This window comes from Martes martes (assembly GCF_963455335.1).
Source record: "Martes martes genome assembly, chromosome: 1".
In the NCBI taxonomy this organism is placed as follows: domain Eukaryota; kingdom Metazoa; phylum Chordata; class Mammalia; order Carnivora; family Mustelidae; genus Martes; species Martes martes.
The window spans coordinates 133,803,044-133,824,879 of NC_137888.1; positions in this window are offsets into that span (position 1 = coordinate 133,803,044).

Genomic DNA, 21,836 nt, shown 5'->3' on the forward strand with positions numbered 1-21,836 from the left:
CCCCTTTGGTTTTTGTGACCATTATGATTCTTGGTGTCTTCTTGACTCTTCAGTAATGCTGACGGTCTACAATTTCCTCCTTCACTTTTTAAGGATCAATTTTTTTATAGTAGCCTATAAACTACCTCGTTAATCAGATAGTGTAAAATCCAATTAGAGACATTAGAATCCAGAAATACAAGTGTTAAGGAATGTATTTCTTGATTGACAAGGAAGCCAAATAGACCCATCTATTTAGAATCTTAGCAACAATTAGCTGCCTTAGTTTCATTTATTGTGACATAAAAAATCTGGTTTATTGAGAGCTCTATTGAAGAAGATTTCTATGATATGCACCATGAGAAAATATCTTCAAACTAAAATGATTGTTTTGCTGTAATAAATTGAACCATATGTACACTATGTTATTCAATCTTTTTTCTTCAAGGCATAAATTGATATTAAAGAACATTTAAGTCATAACACATGGTTATCCAGGCATGAACGAGGCAATAACCCATATAAGTTGTCAAGGTGAAGCCAAAGCATTTATTAGAGGTTTGTGTTGTTTTTGAAAAGTGCATGGTTGGATAAACATGGATTAGTGCTATTATGCTGCTACGATGACTCAAGTGTGTTTTTACAGTGTCAGTAATTTTTATGTTTAAAAATCACTGGTGCAGTATATTAGCTATAATTTATGTTTATCATCTTGTGTACTCTAATAGGTTTCAACAAACCATTTAACACTTCAGCTTGTGCATATACATTACTTAATAGGTATTTATCTTAAAAAAGAGATACTTAACGGGACTTTCAAAGCTTGCAACTGCATGCTAAGAGAGAATACTGCAGCGTGTCACATTAACTTTCTTCTCCCCGTTTGCAGTTAACTTTGAACATTCTGGCCACTTGCTTCTTTGTTCTACGCGCCTCCGAATGGCATGAGAAGAATATGGTCTGTTAGTGTCCTTGTCAGCGGGAATGACATCAACTTCTCCCAGCACCGAGTGTCCGTCACACTTACTAAGTAGGGTGGCTGCACGATATAGCCAACACAGCTAAAATAGGACAAAGGTCCAGCGATCAGTCACCACGTTGGGGTGCACTTTCAGAAAGGGTTCATTTATTTCTGACTGTGGCTGGATCTACAAGACTTTTCATGGTTTATGTGACCTAGACTCTTGTTTCAGAAGAGTCTCTGAGAGGACCCTAGGGACTCAGGGTATGGGAGGGGGTGGTTGGAGGCAGAGAATCAGTTGGGACCTCCCAGTTCCAGGAGGTTTATTGCTGCAATACAAGAGGGGACTTCATTTATCATGACACTATTGATTCTTCCAAATAGTGCTATGCTTATTGTTTTTGCTTCAATGATGACCTATTTCTCTTTTGGATATTCTAAGTAGATGAATTACTGGTGTTTGGGCTTTTCAGAATGGAGATTGATTCACTTTTTAAATGCACCCAGAGTTGGTGATGTGGTGATATGGCTTTTGTCTTTGGTTGTTTTTTGTTTTTTGTTTTTCCCAAGATAACTACTTTTTGACTTACTGCCAGTCACGACAGAGATGGATTTGGAGGTGAAATACTCATGAAACTCTAGTTACCACTTAAATAAATGATGCCACTTTATTCATTTGTGACATAGCTGGATAAGAGTTTGTTTGGAATCTTGAAATTATGAATATACTGATCCACTCAGCAATAAATTTTTAGAAAGAGACCATAAATTCTCTAGAGTCAACCAAGCACATCAGTTGGCTGAGTTAGCAAACAGGGAGGATTTATTACTCACTGGAGACAAATCGACCAAGATGGCCTGTTTAGTATTTCAAACTACCTTTTCCCTTGTAAAACTAGTGGTGACACTTTGACATCTTAACAGAGAGCTGTTATATCTTGATGATCTTTTCAGTATTGGCAACCTGTGCTGACTGAACTCAAAAGTGTTTCCAAAATATTTAAAACTTTATGATTTTTCGTGATAATATCAAATTTTTATGCAAAACACAATGGGTAATTTATATGAAGATGCGTGTAGTGTATGTTTTCAATGAAGAGAGGAAAATCTTGTTAGCATCCTGAATGAATAGCTACATAGTTCAAAGGATCAGGACGATAATGGTCTAGCCCAAAACTCCCAGTAGAACTTTCTAGAACAATGTAGAACTTTCTGGAATGATACATCTTTTATGTCTGAGTTGTCCAATATGGTAGTCACTAGTCATATATGGGACTTGAGCATTTGAAATGCTACTATGACAGAATAACTGAGTTTTTAATGTATTTTAGTTTTATTATAAATAATCACATGTAGCAGTAATAAAAGTGTTGGACAGCATAAGAAATCGAGCCCCTTTAGTAAAAAGCCTGAAGAATGATTTACCTGTGGGAATAATACTAGGTTAGTGAAGCAGAAGTGATGGTGGCAGATGGATCCCCCTGACACTTTTAAAATACAGTTTAGGAAAAATCAGAAAACATAAGAAAGGAAAGGGGAGCCATATAGATTTTGAAATCTGAATAACAATCGAGCTTACTCCATGAGTGAAACGATCCACACATGAAACAGCTGCACAAGCCAGTAAAGGTAGGATGAGTCTTATGGAACATAAAACAGATGAAATATTTTTTAAAACCATATATTTAGAGAACAGAGAGCATAGTAATGAAATATTTTAAAATACTTAGCCATCATTATTAATACTATTATTATTATTTAATTTTTAAGTAGATAGTGAATATTTTTTTTAAACATTAAGAAAGTACTTAGGAGAGTATCAACTGGAATACCTATACTAATTTAATATTCTGTTAATGATAATTAACAGATCATTAATAATGATAATTATGAGATAATTAAAACAGAATAGATAATTAATAGTTAATTAATATTGATAATTATCATTCGTATAACGATAATTCTGTTCCTGGGTGCCCAAGCTTATCCCCAATTCCTCCCTTTCTGCTCCTCTCCAATATATAATCAATCGGTCACCAAGTCCTGTCCTTCCTATGTTTTACAGATAATTTATTTTGATTCTCTCCTTTTCATCTTCTGGATCACCACCCTTGTTTATGCCCCTTCACACCCAGACTGTTAGATGTGCATCACGGTTATCTTCTGGCTGACATTTGCCCTCTCCCCTCTCTTTCTAGTCAACTCTCCCTACAAATACCAAACTCATGTGGCTCACCTGCTTGAAATCCTTCAAGAGTGCAACAGATGGAACATATCTGTCTCCCTCAAACTCACGTGTTGGAATCCTATCCCCCAATGTGATGGCATCAGTAGATGAGGCCTTCGGAAAGAAATCAGGTCATGAGAGTGGAGCGCTCATGAATGGGATCAGCACCCTCATAAGGGCTCATAAAGAGCTTCCCCTCTATCTCTGTTATTTGCCATGTGAGGATACAAGGAGACAGCTGTCTGCGTACCAGGAAGAAGGCCTTCACCACATACCAGATCAGCTTAGCACCTTGATCTTGGACTTCCCAGCCTCCAGAACTATGAGAGATAAATGTGTGTTGTTTAAGCCATGCAGTCCACGGGATTTTGTTAGAGTAGCCTGACCAAGATAGAGGGCTTGTCTTCCCCTATTAGCTATTGCCCAAGATCTTTAGCACATGATACACGCCACCTCATCTCTCCTTTCCTTTTTCAAGCCCTGACCCCTGAAACTGCCTTCCTTAGATATTTTGTTCCAGCCTCACTGAGCCAGAGCATACCCCTTTTTCATTCTTCATCTTTTGAAAGTGTTGCCCCTACAGTTTTCTCCCCATTTCACTTGTTCTTCAAGACTTACCTCAGTGTCACCTCCTCTGTGAATCCTTCTCTACCATATTGCCCCAAAAAGAATCAGCAATCTCTCCTCTGACCTTCTTATTCTACAGCCCTGTTTCAATAGGTATGGCACTGAATTCTGATTCTTTGTTTGCCACTCTCTCCCAATAGACTGGGGCCTCAAGCGTTAAGAGGAGAAGCCTTATTCATCTTTACATCACGATGATATGCAACTGCATCAGCACAGTGACCGACACTAGTAGGGGCATCACGAATGTCTGATAAAGGAATGAATGAATACATATGTAGTCACTTCTCTTACCTAGGCATGTCTGATGTAAGCCTAGCTGCTGGGCCTCTGCTTTGGTATACCTGGCAGAAACTACCAGAGGTAACATCTTTACAATTTGGAGGAATTAAATAGTCTTTTATATAAGTTTATATACAACTTAAAACTTTATTTTTATTTATTTATTTATTTTTAATTTTTAATTTTTTTCTTAAACTTTATTTTTAAAGGAATCCTACCGTGCAATATTATAAAAGAAATTTTTTTAAAACCACTAATTCAATAATCCCAAATAAATGAACTAATGAAGATCCTCTTTAGGCAGTTAATTCATAAAAATATAGTTACTTTTCAGCATTTTGTGGTATTTGTGCTATTTTTAGCAGTTTAAAACATTATATCATGACCATTTTCTTATTCTAAGTAAATATTAGTGTCTGTACTAAATTTTGTCTTCATAATCTGGTGTTCTTTTTCTTAAAAAGCATTGCCAAAATTATGTAAACCTTGGGTCTTAAAAAGGAAGGCCAGGGTGTTGACCTTCTCTAAGTGCAAAATAGGGAATCAGAATTGACATTCTCTGAGGGAAGACCCAAGTTAAACCTTGGTATAAATTTGGGCAAGTCAGTTAACCTCCTTATATCTCCATTTCTTTTCTATTGAAAGAGTAACAAAGGTTAAATTATTCTAAGACCCCTCCAGCTCTAATTTTATGATTTTCTTAAGTCTATCAAAAATAAAAAATGTTGTGATTACCTAGTTCATACCTGTGGCATGCATGGTGCTGAGGAGCCATATGGTTGTGACATTAGGAAAACATCCAATGTTGTCCCTTCAAATGACCTTATAGGTACTTGGAGAGAAATGAGAAAGTAGGACTAGATGATTGGTGGCATCTATATTGGTAGATTTGGTTGAAAGAATTTAACTCTGGTTAATATAACAATTCATCAAAGCTTAAATAAACAACTTCATTAATTCATTCAACAATCATTTATTTTGCCCTTTTATGTTAGCAAACAAGAACACAAAAATTTTTAAAAACCCACTGCCTGCCCCCAGGGACCATACAGGGGAGTAAGACAGAGAAGGAAATCCTGAATGGCCTGTTGAGAAAAGCTAATGCAAGGAAACCAGTATTAAAGGATGTGGTGAATCTAGCTGGTGAAGAAGCATTGTGGAGAGGTAGGTAATGGAATAGGGGTGGGGGGAAATTTCAGTCAGAGTTTCCAATGCATACAAAGGCATGACCTCAAGAAAGAATGTATTGCACATAAGGATCTGAGAAGAAATTGTACACTTATCATGATGAGCATTGAGTAATACACAGAATTATTGAATAGCTATGTTATACACCTGAAATTAACTTAACTCTGTATGTTAACTACACCGACATTAAAATTAAGGAAGAAGGAGGAGAAGAAGGAGGAGGAGGAGAACTGTGTCTTCAGAGGCTGTAATCTTAATAGCTACCATCTTCCAGGTGGGTAAAGCAGGTGAGGGTAACACAATAGGGAACACAGGGGTCTGTGCTCAGCTTGAGGGCACAGAGTCTCTCTGAGGGAAGAAGTCAGCTCTCAGCTCTGGCGTATTCATGTCTTAGAGAAGACAAACCTGCTGCTACTACAAGGCTTTTATCACAACTAGAGTAAAGGTGTACAGTACAGGTGGTCATTTGGGCACATGGGAAAGTCGATAATAGGTGATAAACATAAATGTAAGTAAATGATGATCAATTTCAGATCACTGCTCTAAGAAGCAAGAGAGTTTCAAGCCTGTATGTTTTTAAAGGTCTGTGCAATTTATTATGTTTTGCTGTAATTACTATCAATGTTATTATTGCATTAAACTTAAGAAATTCTCCTTTGTTACAGTCTTCTTAAAATATCTCTATAGGAATTGAAAATATTTTTAAAAATTTAACAATGAAAAATTGAAGCATATGCAAAATTAGAATTTCACAATGACTCCTGGGTACCTATTTAATAACCCGCTTCAACAATTACCAACATTTCAACATTCTTGTTTAATCCATCCGCTCACTCTTCAAATCCTAGACATCGCATCCCTTCACCCATAAAAATTCAATGTTTCTCCAAGAGATAAGAATATTTTAAGTATTATCACACCAAAAAATATTGCAACAATTCCTTATTTTCATCTAGTACCCAGTGTTAAACTTTCTCTGATTGTGTAATAAAATGTCTCTCTTTTTTTCAGTTTGTCCAAATCTGGTTCCAGACAAGGTTTAGACATTTTAAGTTGATTTTAAAACTCTACTCAAAAAGCAAAGGTACTTACATTAAAGAAACTACAACGTCCACAACAATAAACACATAAAAAATGGACTATGGTTAATGCTTTTGCTAACTGCTTTCCCTCTGGAGTCAGTCTGCCTGAGTTCAAAATCTAGATTCTGCTAATTACTGCTGTGTGACCTTGGGTTTAGCCTCTTGCTTAAATTCCTTCATCTGTAAAATGGGAATTAGAAGTGTTTATCTCATAGACTCCTTATTAGAATTAAATTAAATGAGCTAATCTTTGAGCATTTAGAATGGTACAAGGCAAGCCTATGGGAGAGTTAAATAAATGAAAATAAGTAAATAAATTCAGCTTTTAGCCATGACATACTGAAGTGAATAAATTGCCTTGGGATGGTAGGAGTGATTCACTCTCAGCCCCAAAATTTTCTATAATGCTTGATTTAAAATTTTGTCTATAACATATTTTTCTGCAGAAGCACACAGTCCACACATAGGCACACATCTTTGTAACAGAGGTGATGGCAGAATCCGCAAACTGTATCCTAGAAGGTTGTGGACAGCATGGAGCAGGGTCCCTCGAGATCTGACTTTCCTCTGGGTGTGACCTCTAGGAGGCGATGGCAAGAGACAGAGGTCTAGGTATTCATTTCTCCAGGTCATTCCCTGCCTGGACACCCATTGCAGTAGGTATCAGGCAGCCTTCCAGGAAAGAAAGTTCTGGAAACCACTCCCTGTACTGTTGCGCTCAGGTCTGGGGGTGGTAAAGTCTTTCCATAATTACTGTTTAGCCTTAAGATGCTTCCTTTTCCACCTGCTGGATTTCCACAATGGCTTCTTCATTAAACTGACCACAATCATCAATGTAAGCATGCTATTTATTTTCTTCTGAGACACTGATACAGTTTAAGAACAATCATATGAAATATGTCCTGATGTCCTGATTGATAATAGCTATATTTGGAGAGACTTTTCCCTACACCAGATACTTCGATAAAGGTTTTACATTCAACATTCACTAATCCTTACCATAACCCTGGATGGTAGGTACTATCATTCTTACAGAGTAGTAAACTAAGGCTTTAGAGAAGTTTCTGGGCTCACATTGTGGGACCTTAAGGGCCGGGTCAACACAGCCTGGAGGCTAAGGGAATGGTCTCCAGGATCTGACTGCCTGGGTCTAAATTCTGTTCCCGTCACATGTGCTTACTTGGTCCCAGGCACATTTCTTCAGTCAATGTCCTCAACTATAAAAGGGGGACAAACAGTACCTACTTCAGAAGGTGGTTGGGAAGATGGACTACGCTAATTTATGTAACACACTCAGGAAACTTCACTTATAGGAGAGGCCAGTGTGTATCTGCTATTATTATTTATGAATCCAAAGCCTATTTACAACATTATACTCCTGGCTATCAGAGATCATATATATTTTCTTAGAAGTAGAAGATCTCTGTCCCCATTTTCTAGATAACTTGTCTGATGTTCTTTATTCTGTGTAGCAGAGAGACTGTCATTTCAACATGAAGTTCTGATGTTTAAAAAGCAATATAGAATACATAGTTCTTTTTTCATTGTCAGAAAGGCAAGTGTCAACAGAATCATACGAAAAGTTATGGAATCTCCCCTGTTTGTGTACTGAGTGAGAACTGAATAAGAACACAGATAACATCTTAAAGACCAGAAGGCTTAAGATTCTTTTATTTATATGTGGAGAAACTTGGGAAATTTGGCTACAGTCTCATTATTGTTGTTCTACCATAAGCAGAAAGGGTTCCTTGTGGACATTAGTGTGCTTAATATGCAGATTAACTTCTGCCTTTGATGACAAGGAAAGTGAAGCTCAACTTCTAAGACCCTTTCCTATCATCCCAGAATTGATCTGTACAAACTTGAGGCAGAGCTGAAGACTCTACGTACTCTTTAAAGGCAAAGATGACCAGTAAGCCAAAGAAAATGTAGGAAGAGTTGGGTAGAGCAATTCCAGACCTGAAGAAGTGTGCCAGACAGTCGCCAAACTTGGAGAAATGTTCCGACCACCATCTTAAGGTTTCCTCGCCTCTAACGTCATTCGAAAACAATACCGTGATGGCGTAACCAAAAAAAATTACAAAAACATAAACCTAAAATTATAGCTATTTTAAAAAATTAGAAAGGACCCTACACTTCATAGGTACTGTCTTATAACCATTTTTGGAGGCACACTCCTACAAGGCTCTTTATCGTGTTGTATGTATAAAGCTCCTCAGAACCACTGCTGAACACAGGGTTAAATAAAGACAATTGCTGCTCTTGTTTTACTACTTTATTTTGGCTTCATACATCTTTTAAAATCTAAGTACCCTTAGCAAATAGATCACGCTCAGTAATTATCAATCATTTTTACCTTTATTTGCACTTTTTTTATTTCTACATTCATTCAGGCAATTATCATTCACTTGACACTAACTTGCCCTTGCTAAGCATGAGGAACATAGAGGCAAGTAAGACACGGTAGCTGTCCTCAGAATGTTCACAGTCTAGAAGGGGAGACAGAAGACCAAACCGTAAGCATACTAATGACTTGGAGGTGCCATGAGTGAAATTTCATGGTTAGAACAGTTAGAGGCATAGACAAATAACTATAAAATTTCCCCTCCTGGCAAAGGCAAGACCTACAGAGTGGTCAAGTCTCAGAGCAGATGTCAGATAGGTGATGCTGAGTAGGGGAGCAGGTTTAGATAGGGTGAACTGAGGTACTTGCAAGACATTTAGATGGCAAGATCAAGGAGGCTATTGGAAATTAGGGTTTGGAGTTCGGAAGAAAATACCCACCTGAAGACTAGGGAGTTAACAACATCGGAACAGGAGTTAAAGCCTAGGGTGTGAAGGAGTTCCTCAGGGAGAGCTCTCTATATAGGAGCGTGAAAGACAACGTCTTCAATGGCAACCTGGCGGAGATTTACCCCCAAGAGATGCAAGATCCTGGAAAAGGATTCTTGGTTGCCTGAATACCTTTCAAATCCTTTCTTGACACCAAGTTTTGAAAGGGTGTCATGGATATAAGGAAGCAGGAGAAACTGCAGTTGGGGGTGGGGGAGGGGGGATAAACCTGGTCTGAATTTTTCATACTTTCATACTCTCAAAGCAAGTAGAAAAACGAGGACTCCAACCTAGAATTCACAGCCCATTCACATCCCCATGTAAGCCACAGGCCAAGAACTCAGAACTTCTGCATACAGCATATTCTTAGCTGTTAGGGGCAGAATAAGAGGTTCTGTGAACTTAAAGATGGGTTTGAGGCTCACTGTCAGAGAGTGATTTGTAAATATATAGATTAAGTTTCCCCATAAAGTTAGGTTGGAAACCAAGGATGAAAGTACTTGCTGAGAATGCTGATACAAAACTGTCTTGGAAAGGAGAGGAGTGTTATTTACCCACATAAATATGCCTCCAGGTTTGACTCTTCTTATTATTACAGACAGTTGGTAAAGAGGGTGTGTAACAGGTAATAAAGTATGAGGAGGACAATGCCTTTGATGAGCTGTCTCCCAGTTAGCATCTCCTGATCTCACCTCCTGTTCCAGCCACTGGAACTACCTGGCACCAAAACCCTGCACACAGGTGTCTGGGCTGGGATATGGGGCTCGCAAGGAGGTCTGCTGTGTTTCCAGACCATTTCCATGCTGACTTACTATCTCTCTGACCTTGGACAACTTGTGTAATGTCTCTGCGCTTCAATTTTCTCATCTGTAAAATGAAGATGAAGTCCTTACCTCTTGAGGATTCAACGTGATAATCTGAGCACCATCAGAATGGGGAATTTGCCTTCTGGACTGATTCACAACTCCCGGAATAATAGGCATTCCCCAAATATTTGTTGAATGAATAAATGCATGTATGTACATAAAGTATGTAAGAGTAAGAGTGTCTAGAATGTAATAGGTACTTAACCATTATTCCTTTCTTTTCCCCTTCCAGAAATTTGCATGGGCACTGTCTCTTCCCATTCCCTTCCAAACTCAAGATGGAGTGTCCTCCATCTTGTCATCTGTCTTCACATTTGACCGAAGTCCAGAAATGAAGGAAACACCACTGGACTACTTCCTTGGATGTAGAACACTACGCCTGAAAATGAAAATATCATTGGTTGAAATATTGTTACAAACCAATATTTCAGTGTTCCAAGTGGTTTCCAAGAACTGTTAATAGGAGCTACATGGGAGTAAAAATGTGTCAAGTCCAAAAATGTTGGGGAACGCTGCCTTGAACAGGTTTCTTTACTCTGGGACTACTTAAAGCCTTTTTTACTCATATCTACATATGTGCCCTCTCCAGGAGGATAACAGAATACACAGCATCCTAATCATATTTGATCAGAGGACCCTTTGGCCATAGACTAGCTAATGGACCCTGTACTGGGAAATGTGGATCTAATCATTAGCTAGAAGGGTAGACACAAAACAAAAAGGATTTGTTTTTATAGGACAGTAAAATGCTTTTTAGGTCAGGGAAGGCTTATTTAGGAATAAGATGTGGAGTTCTTGCAACCCAAGACAGTCATCAAGGAAATTTCATTTCAATGAAGCACTTAAATGAGTGAAAACAAATGAACATAAAATAAGTATATAATAACACCTTGGGAAAATTAAACATCTCTCTATTTAACATCTGTCACATAGATAATCGTAGCAACTAGATTGATTATGGAAGAGGAAACTGGAAGTTTAAAAGGGAAGCAGCTGAGTTTGCTTGTATCACCTGCAAAGGGACTACTTTCTTTGGCAGATTGATATTGCACAAAGGTTTGAAGTTTCATTAAAGAAGCATGGTTAAGTGTGTAACAGTACGTTACAGAATATGTGTGTGTAATCAGACAATACATTACGTTGGACTATCAGAAAGTATAATGGTATTATTAAACATGTATTCTGGATTGTACTATGCCTTAAATGACAACTTTTCACAGGAAAATTATATGCCATTGTGGCACATTTATAATAATGAAAATATGATCAGCACATTAATTGTAGAATGGCAGGTAGATTCCTCCAAATCATAACCTGGTGTCATTTTTTCCCATTGTGTAATAATACCTCAGTGTCTATTGTAATTTTAAAGGTCTGGTTATATATAATAAAATATTTTTTTTTAAATGAGCAAAGCCAAATAGCACAAGTATCTTAAGTTAGTTGTTTTTTTTTTTTTAACTCAAGATTCTATGTCAAGGGGTGTCTACACCTGCAGATTATATTCTCTTCTTTATATGTAAACTTCCTGCTTTAAGCAGGTCAGAGTTAACAGCTGTATCAACTTGGAAAGTTTTTTTTTAACAATTAGTTTTATGTTTTTTTAAATAATTGCTTCATTATATTTTGTACATCTGTGCAGGGGTCTGGTGATGACATTGGTAAATTTCCAAATAGCTGTAACACTGGGGAATACCAGTTAAGCAATAATAGAACCCACCTGTGGGTGAGAAAAGAGGCTTTATACAATATTCCCCCGCCCCCCAAAAAATGTTTTAAACAAAAGAACTGATTCTGCTCTGTGAGGACATGGTTCCGCTTCAGGTGAGGATATCAGACATTACGTTTTTTAAAGAAGATAGACTGTAGGTAGTTCAGAAGAGACTAACAGAAATGATGAAAGGTCTGGAAAACAAGACCTATGAGAGATGGCTAAGAGCATGGGAATATTCATTCTAGTCGAAGGAGGCTGCAGGGAGATATAACTGTCTACCTAAAAGTTAAATGATGTTACAAGCAGAAGAACCATTAATTATTAGTAGTGGTAGAACAGGGAAATTAGAAGAAAAGAGATACACCCATTTTTACTTAATATTAGGAACAATTTTTATAACACAAATACATTTATATGATGGAGTTAAATGCCAGGAAATTCTATGGCTATAGGAGCTGTGGAATCAAGAGTGAGATTGCAACAAATCCTTCCGAATGATATAAAGTACATTGAAATCCAGCTGTGGCCTGGAAAATGGGTTAGAACTTAGCTCTTCTGTTGTAAATGATCACGTGAATTTTTCATTGCCGTATTATTTGTTTGGCCAGGAAGAAAATGTGTGAGGGCATTCATAGATCTATAAGTCATTCCTAAGGGACAAGCATCAAAATTCAGATTAAAAAAACTCTTAAAAATGTAAACTACAAATGGCTGATATTTCCAGTAGAGAAGCATAATCAACAAATATGAGAGCTTTGCATAGCCTTGATTTTCCTTTAGGAAACTATCCCAGTACAGAGTTAAGGTGGAGTGGATCCCACTACCAAACTCCAGGCATGGGTGTGGAACTTAGTTCTGGCCAATGAATGCTCATTCCACCCCTGGTCATGGTGACTGGTTCTGGAATGGGACCCGAAAGCCAGTCTTCAGTGTTAAGTTGCAACTATTAGAAGGATGACCTGCTCTTTGCTTTGATACTTCTCAGCTGATACAAAATAACCTGGAGTTGCAGGAAGTCAACTTGCCACTATCTAAATAATTTGCCTTGGAATGAAGGGGAAAAGTAAAGCAGAAGACAAAGAAATAACACAGTTTTAGGATAGTATGTGAACCCCTTGATACAGCCATGCCTGCCGCTGACTATCTCTGGACTTTAATGTAAACCAATGAATTCCTTTTAATTGTTCTTTACACTACTTTTTTTTTTTTTTTTTTAAAGGTGAAGATCTCTGCCACGTAGAACTGTCTTCCTAGAGTGGAAAAACAGACAAAAAGCAGTAAGCGTAATTAAATAGTAAATCATGTAGACTGGTAGATGGTAAATACTATTTTTTTTTTAAGGCAATGCAGGGCAAGAAGGCAAAGAAGACTCTTAAAAATGAGTGGGCAAACTAGGACCCTCTGAGAAGGTGACATCTGAGCAAAGACATGGGGGATATGAGGGACATCTGGAGTAAGAGTATTACATAAAGTATTTAAGAAAAAAAAATAATAAAGTATTTCAGAAAGCCTAGACCTTAAGACAGGAGATTAATAAAGGGGTTCTAAGCAACAAGAACACATCTGCCCTACCTTCCTTTCTCAGACAGAAGCATACTAATTTCTTTTCAACCATATTTCAGTTGACTTTGGACAGTCACTCATTAGTCAGGGGTACAATTTAATGCTCAAAAGAGAGGTCTAGATTTTAAAAGCTGAATTTTAGAGTATACTTTATTTGTCCAAAAATATGCATTTCATTCTTCATGTGCATGTGTATAAAATCTTAAATTTTTCTCAGCTCCATTAGTGGATAAAGTTTCCAAAAATGAGCCATTTGCCCTTTGCTTTACTTTTAAAGAATAAAGCAAAATTTAAGACTGTGTACAATAATTCCACAATCAGAGTTTAGAATATTTTCTAAACAACCACTTAGAACAAACTATACTAAGTAAGGAACTATCAGCCTTAACAGAAGCAATCCTGGCAAACAATTATTTTCATTGCAGCACTGACAATTATGTAAATGTGTCTGGAACAGCATTGGGCACCTAATTATGACACCTAATTATGCCAATTTATTTATACACCTCCTTGAACAACATTTTATTTATAACTCCCCTATTCATTCAAAGACAAGATAAAGTAAGAAGACATCGTCCATAGATGATTGCCTAATCTTTGCAATATGAACACAGCTCATCTATATAAACCTGAACAGTCTGGGGTATGCCCTGCTCATATGAGAGTTTGCTTTTTGCCCTATCACTTTTGGATTTTAGAAGGTGAGCAGGAGTGACCATGGCTTTGGCTGAAGACAGGATAGCATTAGCTATCCTTAGAGATACCACTAGCAGAGAGAGTTATCCCATCTCATCTTACTTAGGCAAAAAAAACCCAATGTGGATAATTCCTTCTACTAAGGATGAGCAAATTATTCTCTTCTAAACCACAAATAGAGCAAGAAATAAATATATCCACCATATAATAGTGTCATTTTCAACCATTTAGATGGCTCATATCTTTTTTTTTCCTCTCTTGTTTTCTTTTCCTTTCTTCTCTTCTCTTCTCTTCTCTTCTCTTCTCTTCTCTTCTCTTCTCTTCTCTTCTCTTCTCTTCTCTTCTCTTCTTTCTAGAACCCGGTGACATTTCCTGGAATTAAAATGCATTCCTTGACTTTGGTAGAAGAAAGTTGACATAATCTATCTTAGATCAGTTCCCCAGATGCTGACCTTGGGATAAGGATTATGATGTTAATTATTGGGGGAGTGCTCTCAAATTAGGAGTAATTAATTTGAGTGCTCTCAAATTAGGAGAGTGAAGGAAGCAGGGTATAGCAGGGGAAGGAACCAAGCAATGAGGGGACACACTTGGAGGTCATCTCCAGCCTGATCAAATGTGGAGCTCTGGAGCATGGGCTGTACTACAGAGTCAGGCTCACCTTGAGTCAAGGAAGCTGGTGTTTGATACACCATGAGGTCATCTGTCTAGCTCCGAGGGCAGTGTAGAGTAGGAGGGTGGGGAGGGGGTCTGGGATTGGCTGACCTGGCCAGAAGGTCCCCATTTGACCCAGGGAAATTCCCCCTAGCCTACACTCACGAGGTACACCAAGAGGTCCAGATGAGACACAAACAGCAGCCTTTACAGGACCCCAGCCATGGGTGGCCAGCACATCCCTTGGATTGTTTTAAGGAGTTTAAAGATTGTCCTTTATACCTCTAGAATGGATTTTAGTTTCAAAAGTGGGAAAATAAACCTCTAATGAACATTTTTCTTATCCTTGACATGCTGGGGGGATGCTGAAAAAGACCAAAAGCTCAGGCAATTCTAGACATGTTAATTTATCTAGAAAGAAATTAGAACACATGTTATTTCTCAGTTCTAAGCTTCCCCAGTTCTAAATGACTTTTGAAGGACTCTTTGCTCTTTGGAATGTCTGTTTTACTCCACTATGCTAAAATATCTACTTTTGCATCCATATTGCTTTGTAGAGAAACCCAGAGTGGCAGAAAGGGATCTATCCTGATCTGAGGTTGCATCCAGACACTTGAGACTTGTGCTCTGCAGACCAGTAGCATTACCTGGGAGCTTGTTAGAAACTCAGATCCCAGTTCCAGACCTACTGAACCTTTTAACAAAGATCCACAGGAGATTCACATGCATATTAAAGATTGAGAAGCCCTAAGATAGAAGATCTTATTTTGTAATAAACTGTTAATAACTGGACAAGCCCTTCCAATTTGGGGAACTTTGGCTAGACAGGCAGTGGGGAAGGGACTGGTAGTTAAGAATCAAATTAATCAAAATCTCCCCAAACAGCTGAAATTGAACCATTTTCTGACCAGTTAAGTCTGCCTTGAGTGGGCCAGGCTTAAATCACCCATTGTCATCTTAGCATTCAGCTGTGAAAAAATGTGTGTAAAAGATTCGCCTTTATAACCTATCGTCTGCCTCTCCTGGATTTGTTTTGGCAAGAAGCTGTTTTGGCAAGCCAGCTGAGGTTTCTGACGGAGATATTCAACAACATCTAGTACAACTTAGAAAACTTTCACAGGTTGCAGAAAGCAGGAAACCGAATTGAGTTTTGACTGCCAACGAGGGGAGGAGTGAATCATTCTCATTCGATGGTTGCCAAATCATCAATCATTTTAAATTAATTCTCATTCCCCCTGACACGCGGGAAGTACCATAACACACTTGAGAAAACGTCCTGGAGAAAACCTAGGGTGTAAGAGCCATTCCTTGTAAGCGCTAACACCTCAAGAAGTTAATATTCCACACCCCTTGATCAAGCTAAGATTGCCAATCGAGCTGGAGTTCTTTACAGTATCTACTATTTGGCAGGATTCACTGGAATCCTCCATGGGCCTGAGGGCACCCACATATTCCACACAATTCTTTTCAAAATATTATCGACTTCGTAAAAGATGCAAATATGTGTGAGAGCTATAAATTCTCCTGTTTTAAATATCACGCTGTCCCTTTGGGAGACTCTTATGGGCACAGATAATTACTTCTATATGGGGAATAATAAATCACATTTTTTGATTCATATCTACAGTCTTCTGGCAGGTTTCTGGCATAAATCACAGGTAAATGAATGAAATGTTTTCTGAGTTTTACTAGCATAGATATACTATACCTCAAACTAAGAAAATATAAGTAAGATAAGGTAAGGTAGCATATTTTTGCCCTATCCATTCCACTTCTGTCTGAAGTATGAAATAGAAAACAATAGATTGGACCAATCTTCCACCACGCCTGAGAAAGATGCCCCCAAGCGGGAATTTCCACTGTTCAACAGCCTAGGACAAGATCTACTCGGGGTAAGAATGGATTAATAGAATTTTTTAAAATTTCTAAAGTCCCCGTAAGCTTGGAGAAAAGTCACACAGCAGACTTCATTGTCCAATGTCATGTAACATATGTCTTTTATTCAACTGACAATCATTTACATCCCTGTACTAAATGGCTGGCACTTTGCTAGCCTTCCAAGGCATCCAAAAAGGATTAAGACCTTGTATCTGCTCTTAATGATATTAAAGTTTAATGGAGGAAACAAACAATCAAGCCAATATATGATTTTAAGTCAAGCAGGTCTCTATTACATAAATGAACCAAGAATCCTGGATGTATAGAAGAGTAACTCTCCTGCCAAATCAGAGCTGGCTTCCCAAGGAGGATGGTCATTAGGAGTCAGAATTGTCCAGGAGGATGAGGAGAATAAAAGCTTCCTAGATTAAAAGCAATATTTGAATCATACTAACGACAATAACAGCTAATATTTGTCGCAAATGTAGCACGTGCTGGAGCCTGTTCAAGGACTTTGCATGTATTAGCTTATTTTAATCCTCACAACATCCAGAGAAAGTAGTCAATATTATTAGCTACATTTAATATATGAGTAATTTGAGGCCCATAGAGATCAATTGGTAAAAAAATTGCATTCATAGTCATGGAAATATGTGAGATTCTTGTTTCCAAATACAGCATCACAGCAGGTCTGGTGGGAGCAGCGTCAGTGTGGAGATGTGCTGGGGGACAAGAGTGGAGAGCTCCAGTGGGCAAGATCATGAGGGAACTTGTCCTCATGCTAAGTACACTAGCCTTTATCCTGTTCAAGATGGGGGCATCATAAGAGTTTGGGAGCAGAAGAATGACATATAAGATTAGTTTTCAGTAAAAAACAAGTTAGTGATCACATGGAGAATGACCTGGGGAAGAATCAGACTTGCTGCATTGAGTTAGGGGACCACTTGGATAAGCTAGGGCTGAGAAATCATAAATGGCAGAACTAACCACTGAGAAATTGAGGGAGAAGAGGTATTTCTGAAGCAGGATTGGTAGGTGTTAAGGACACACTGATTGGTGGGTTCTTTGATTTACACAGAGGGGTTCAAGACCACTTTACAACTTCTAGCCTGGGTCTCTAAATTGGATTTCTGGATTGGGTAGCTGTGCTTCTCCCAAGGAGATAAATGCTACTAAACGAGGAGCCAGTTTTAGGGGGACTCTGTAGAGTTTTTGTATGTCTGGGGTTGTTGAAGCTAAGACTATTTGGGGATGTCCAGGGAAACACACACCCACACCCATAGATTTGGGGGCTGGATATTCACTCACTCATCCAGCCGGTCATTCGGTTAAGAACACAGTTGCAGGATCTAAATGTTTCACATAGCAAAAATCCTAAACAAATCAACAAGTATTTGTGAATGAACATCTGAATTATGTCGGCAAGAAAAAGATGAAAGTTCTATGGTTGAGGTAGGCTGTGATCCTCCGCCACGGCTCTCCCTGGTATTTTAGGAAAAATATTGTTGTCCACATCTGAAATGTTGATTGATGAGGTGGTAAAATTCGTTGTTCCTCTTTTCATCATTTTTCACATTTTTCAGTCTGCGGACAAGGGAAGCTGGAAAATAATTTGCTTTCATCCAGTGGTTACAAAAAGGATATTCAGAAGGATGTAGAAATTAATTCATAGTCGCTCTAAGTTTGATATAAACCTTTAAACTAACGACTACGTTGGAAAACCTGCTTCATCATCTGTAACTGTTCTTGAGGTTTCTTGAGAGCTACCTTTGTTTTATTATGAAAAGTCACAGCCATATCCCAATGCTTCCCATTTCTTCCGAAGCAAGGAATGGAAAGTGGCCATGGGCCAGATTTTGCCATTCAACAAATATTTGTTTCATAAAAGAGCTTGTAGGGAAAGACCTCTGCAGATTTTTAAGAGGTTACTGGCTCTTTTGGATACCCTAAAGATGGGTAAATCTCATGATAAAAGCTATTCAGTTTTTAAAAAATGCATTCACTTATACTAAATACAGTTGTAGCTTGGAGGCAAGGCTTACTTGCAAGCTTTTCACTATTGTCAAATATTAATTGAACATCACACACCCACAAAGCCCAACAGAAATGAAAACTCAGTATTAATGCAAGGTTCTTTTCTCCCTTTTGTCATTCCTCCACCTCGGGGCGCAAAGCAAATCTCGGGGAGACGGGGAGACGCAGCTCTCCAAACAGTGTGGCTGACTACTACAAAGGAGTGAGAATAAGACTCAGAAGAAATTCAAAGGTTATTAAAGAGGAGGAAGCCAAGGGAGCAGTGGAGAAACTGATTCAAATCAAGACGAGCGTTTAAAAACAACAACAACAACAACAACGAAAGAAACTCTTAAGGGCAAAAGACTCTTCCGGAAGGAAAGAATGTCCAAATACTGTAGGGCAGAAAACCTCAATTAAAACAAACGGCATATTATAAGATGTATTCAAGCTAATACGAAAAAGATGAAGAGGAGATAACGCGCTTCAGCTGGATATTTAAAGAAATCTACTCCCCGCTGAACAGAAAAAAAAAAAATGTGCTCCCTTTCAGGAGAAAAATATTCTTGTAAGGAATATGCTTACAAGTTTCCCTGTTGACTTAGCTTCAGCATTATTTCTGCAGATTTGGTTTCTGGTCAGCATCTATGGGAAGAGGGTCTTGCTCTTAGGATTTTTGTCTTAGCACAAAGAACAAAGGTTTTCAATCAGCCCTTGTGAGACGGATGTTCGTACTCTGTCTCTTTCTCTATGCATCGTCTTGGATAAATCTCTCTGACTCTTTAAGCCTCGGCTTTCTCATCAAATGAGAAAAGTAAGCCTCACAGACTTTTATGAAGCTTACATGCAAACGGTTGGGAGAAGGTACGCTTGGTCTCATCAGATGCGGTCTCGAAAATGTTAGTTATCTCAAGCGTGGTTGCATCCTGGACCATTCAGAATCCAAAACGCTGGTGTCAAGGCTCTTCCCAGCAAACAGTTCGCAGCAGCCTCGGCTGGGAACCCTGGAGGGCTAACTGGAAAGGAAAGAAACCTCTTTCTGGTCCAAAGAAACTGTGCTAAATTAAGCCAGACTAGAAACGGACGAAACAGAGTTCTCTGGGTCATCCATGCCACCGTTTTCACTAGGAAAGGTAACAAGATAGAGTGTGCGTGACAGCACTTGGAAAGTGATAGCTCTGTCTAAACACGTGACACTGTTATCATTTCGAAAGCCTCCAGAGCAAGGTAGGCATGCACCGTGTTATGCTGGCTTTGGGCAGTGTGCATCTCTTAAACGCAGGTCAAATGCCTGAACCCCTCCTTGACTCGAACTACTGAAGCTTCCATTATCCTCTTCATTGATCCGGAGAGGCAAGCACAAATAAAACCCAAACGACTGTCTCCAACAACAAGGAATCTTTAAATGTGCATCATTTGGCAGTGGCATTATCTTAAGACGATTATCCAGTGTATAAATGTTTATTGCCTTGCTTTAAGATGCACAATGTAAGATTAACAATCATGGTGTTTTTTGTATAAATGCAATATTTCTGCTATTGTGTTTGTGGAATTCAGCTAGATAATAATTGATTCCGTGACAGGGATTGGCTAATTTGCCAACAGTATAGTATAAAACACATTTATACAGTCAATTACACCCAAGTGCATGGCCTATTTGCTTTATAATTTCATAAACTTGCCAGCAATTTAAATAAAAAAGTTCCATTAAATTATCATATCATGTGATGGAATGATATTGCCAAGTATATTAAACCATGTGTGTTCAGCCAGAATTAATTAAATATTATTACTTTTTTCTTATTAACACATTGAACTTACCCTTCCTACTCTCTACTCGAAATAGAAGCCTATTAGTGAACAAAGTAAACTTAAGGGCAAAGTTTAAACATTTTCCTGAGGGTGTTTCATTAAGAACCCTGGTTCTTTTGTTTAAACATTTGCTCTTGGTAAATGTACTTGTATTGTGAAAATATTTTATGTTCTTAGATATGAATACTGGAAAAGTTTAAAGAATACCTTTACTTGAATTATTCAGGTATTCAAAAAAGGGAACATTTATGTCTTCAGCTTAGAGGAGTCATGATATAAACCATTTCAGTCTTATTTGTTTATGATGCCGTTATTATTTGTGACTCCATGAATCTATCACATCTTAGTAAGGGAAAGATACAAGTCTGGATAGTTTAGCAATTCAAAACTGAATAAAATACAATACTTTCAATACAGAAGATACCTCTTTCATATGAAATAAATTAACCAGGCCTCCTCAAGGGACTCATAGTTCAATAAATCCACAGTGAACAATAAGAATTAAACCCTTAATATTAAAGCCCTTGTTTTATTTTATGAAAAGCAAAACAGAGGTGAACTTCTCCCTGACATATACTAATTACACTGATCAGACGCTCATGGTTACACACACCCTGACTTTTATTCTCACTTTTGGGTTTTTTGTCCATATCATAATGGGCCTGGTTGCCCCCCACTTATACCCATTTCAAGTCAAAAGGCTTTTTTGGTTCCGTTTTGTTTTTTTCTCTTCTTGTTCTCCCTCTTGCTTTTTTATTCAGCGCTCTGGCATTTATTTCTAAATAGTGCATGCTATTTGTTTCATTTGATAGATAGAAACACAGTTTCGTTTTCTCATATAAGACAAAACAGGCATATCAGTCAGAAGCAGACTATGGCCATCAAAAGGCAGATTAACTAGAAGCATAGCAAGGGCTCATAGAGTGGCAGGTGGCTAAAGGAGGAGATTTAACAAATGGACAAGAACCAGGAATGTTCCTAGAGCTGGGCAGCAGGACCCACAACAGGGGTTCCTTGCCACCTCCGCCCCTACAGTGAGCCTTACGGCTAACTCCCCCCGTGCCCTTGAGTCACTCTCTTTAGCATCGAGCCCTGGAGAAAGAATGTCATGTGTGTGTTTCATAGTCCTGGGTGGAAAGAGAGAGGATCTAGATGCCTTGACATTCTTGTCGGGGTGGGCACTGAGCTTAGCCAAGAGACACACGACAGAAACCTCCTTCCAAAGGAAGATTAAGGTGAAAAGAGAAAAATGAGTGTCTGAGTGCTGGAACACAACCCTAAATAATAAATAAATAATACAGAAAATTTTTTAACAAAACCAGCCAATTGTGAAAACGTTACACAATATAGAAGTAAATAGAATTAAAAAGCAGAAATGCCCTCGTAATGGGACTAGCAGAGATTAACCATTTAAGTGGTTTAGTTTATGTCTCTACAGTCTTTTGTGTTTACACATATAAATATA